The sequence below is a fragment of the Myotis lucifugus genome, unplaced genomic scaffold (genome assembly GCF_000147115.1).
Source record: "Myotis lucifugus unplaced genomic scaffold, Myoluc2.0 scaffold_39, whole genome shotgun sequence".
Classification (NCBI taxonomy): Eukaryota; Metazoa; Chordata; class Mammalia; order Chiroptera; family Vespertilionidae; genus Myotis; species Myotis lucifugus.
In genome coordinates, this window is record NW_005871087.1 from 1,392,689 (window position 1) to 1,396,146 (window position 3,458).

Genomic DNA, 3,458 nt, shown 5'->3' on the forward strand with positions numbered 1-3,458 from the left:
TATGAATTGAACTTCATCAAAATTAAAGATTTCAGCTCTTAGAAAGATACCATTAAAAAAATAAAAAGACAAGCCACAGACTGGGAGAAACTGTTTGCACAACACGCATCTGATAAAAGACTTATTTCTAAAATATACAAAGAAGTTTACAACTCAATAATAAGAAAACAAATAACCCAACTGAAACATAGCCAAAGGTTTGAACAGATGGAAAACAAGCACATGAAACGATGCTCAATATCAGTCATTGGGGAAAAGCATATTATAACCATGAGATACTGTTACATACTTACTAGAATGGCTAAAAATTAATACATTTTGAACATCCCATTCATTGGTGAAACAAGTAAATGTAACTCCACATACTCTGATAGAGAGGATGCAAAATGACATAGCCACTTTGGAAAACTGGCAGCTTTTTGTAAAATTAAAAATGTACTTATGTAAACCGGCAATCCCACAACTAGGCATTTATCTACGAGGAATACTAATATATGTCAATATGAAGAATAGTATGCAAATAATTATAGCTGCTTTACTCACACAACTGTCAAAAGCTAGAAAACAAAATAACTATATAGTACATCCATGCAACAGAATACTACTCAGCAATGAAAAGTAACAGACTACTAAAACATCCAATAACATGGATGACTCTCAACTTATTATGCTAACTAAAGTAGGCTAGACACAAAGGGTTAACCCTTACTATTTGATTATGGGGCATTGTGAAAAAGAAACTTCAAAATACAATATATAGAGACAGAAATCAAACCTCTGGTTGTAAGGAATATGGGTGAAGGAAAAGTACTGATTATAAAGGCACAGAACAAAACATTTTTAAGAAACCACCACCACCAACAAAAACTATATGAGGCAAGATGATAAGCACTGCTCCAAGTACTATTTTATCTCTATTAGATGTTTTTGGTGAATAGTAACAATAGAACAAACATGTGCTAATCACTTTCCGTATTCCCACAATATTCTATACCTTTACAAGCATTAACTTATTTAAATCATATCAGATAGGTACTAATATTCCATTTTATAGTTGATAAAATACACATTAGGGTGGTTTAAGCACCCTCAGTGGTAGCATTTAAACAAAAAGGAACCAAACCATGGCAGATTGGCTACAAAGATTATACTCTTAAACCTGATGGAAAAAAGGTTAGAATCTCTAAAGAACACATAACAAAAAGCTTATCAAAAAATGTCCATCAACAGTGCTTTGAAAATAATGTGATGACAAAAAGTGCATCTTTTAAAAACATACACCTTGTAAAAGAGTTTAAGTAGTGGTTTAAAAACACACCATCCACACAGAAAATTATTAAGGAAATAATGACCTTAAATGTTACATTAGACCAGATGCACTTAACATTTATAAAACATTTCATCCCAAAACAGCAGAATACACATTTTTTTAAATGCACAGTACATTCTCCAGGATAGATAAAATTAGGCACAAAACAATCCTCAATAAATTCAATAAGACTGAAATCATATCAAGTATCTTTTCCAACCACATTGGCATGAAACCAGAAATCAACTACAGGGGGGGGAAATGGAAAAAACACAAATTCATAGAGAATAAACAACATGCTACAAAACCACCAATGGATTAAAGAAGAAATTAGAGGAAATAAAAAACTACCTTGAGACAAATGAAAATGAAAATACAACATTTCAAAATTGTGGAATGCAGCAAAAGCATGTTCTAAAAGGGAAGATCAGTTTTACAGGCCTACCACAAGAAATAAGAAAAATCCGAAATAAACAATCTAACTTTACATCTAAAGAAACTAGAAAAACAACAAACAAAACCCAAAGTAAACAGAAGTAAATAATCAAGATCAGACCCAAAATAAATGAAATAGAAATTTAAAAGCACAATAGAAAAGATCAATGAAACTCAGCTAGTTCTTTGAAAAGGTTAATAAAATAATTAAAAAATCTTCAACAAAATATTAGCAAATCAAATCCAACAATCTATCTTTTATATATACTAGTAGCCCGGTACATGAAATTCGTGCACATTAAAAGGGAATTGCCGTAACCGGTTTGGCTCAGTGGATAGAGCATCGGCCTGCGGACTCAAGGGTCCCGGGTTCGATTCTGGTCAAGGGCATGTATCTTGGTTGCGGGCACATCCCCAGTGGGAAGCATGTAGGGGGCAGCTGATCGATGTTTCTCTCTCATCGATGTTTCTAACTCTCTATCCCTCTCCCTTCCTCTCTGTAAAAAATCAGTAAAATATATTTTTTAAAAAAAGGGAATTAGCAAACTGGCCACCTGTCGATTCTGTGAGGAAAGGGGCTCCCTCCTCCCTCCTGTCATGGTCCAGAGTGCAGGAGAATGGGGTTCCTGGCTGGCAGGCCACTGACAGCAAGCCATCCAACAGCAGATTCTGTGAGGAATAGGGCTCCCTCCTTTCTACTGTCAGGGTCTGGTTTGAAGGTCGGCCATGTCCCCTGTTGGGCCAGACCCAGAGTTCCACCATGCCGTGGCCTCCACCTCAGCAACCCAGGACTGACTGCTGCTGGGTGTTCCTGGTGCTCTGAGGGTGGGTTCTGCCCTCAGGCCACACAGGAAACAGCTGGGGAAGGCGCAGCCCTTGGCAAAATGACCCAGGATTCAGTGGGTCCACCCTCCGAGGGTGGGTTCCTGCCTCAAACCCCGCCCTCACCGGAAACAGCTCTGGAAAAACAGCTCAGGGGAGGGCGCAGCCATTGCCAAGACAACCCCTGCAGGACTGACATCCTTCCGCTTGGTCGCAGCGGTTCAGGTCGTGATGAACACCACCCATGATTTTTATATAAGTAGATAAAAGCCTAAGTGACCGTTACAACTGAATGACCAATCGACCAGTTGCTATGATGTGCACTGACCACCAGGGGGCAGACACTCAACGCAGGAGCTGGCCCCTGGTGGTCAGTGCGCTCCCACAGTGGAAGCACTGCTCAGCTGACCGAACCATCCCAGTGGCCCACCAGCCTGGCAGCAGCCACTCACTCCCTCATTAGTCCTACAGGTCCAATATCCGGAGAACAGGTCAGACACTGACGGACCAGCGCCACCAGCCTCCTGGAAGTAGGCCTCGGGTACTGCACTGCTTCCCCTCCCTAGACACTCCGCAAGGAAGAAACAATATAAAAGCGGCCACCAGGTGGCTCCCGACAACCAGCGCAAATGTCAGTGGGATGAATCCAGATCCCAGGCCAGCAAGGGTGTCCCACCACCTGCCAGAGGGCTGATCATGTCCCACACACCCACCTCACATCCCCCACCCACCTCGGGAACCCACCTGTGCATGAATTTGTGCACCGGGCCTCTAGTATATACTAATTATATACCATGATCAAGTTAGATTTATCCCAGGTATAAAAATCTGGTTCAACATTTGAAAGTAATTAATGAAATTCATGACATCAAAAGGTCAAAGGAAAAAGATC

The 3,458-nt window shown here is 40.5% G+C and overlaps 1 protein-coding gene across 1 annotated transcript in view; it reads right to left on the reverse strand.

The window, feature by feature from the left end:
• The window catches only part of STT3B (STT3B, catalytic subunit of the oligosaccharyltransferase complex), a 76,969-nt gene that overhangs the window by 36,948 nt on the left and 36,563 nt on the right, over positions 1-3,458 (reverse strand). The gene's annotated exons all lie outside the window — the stretch shown is intronic.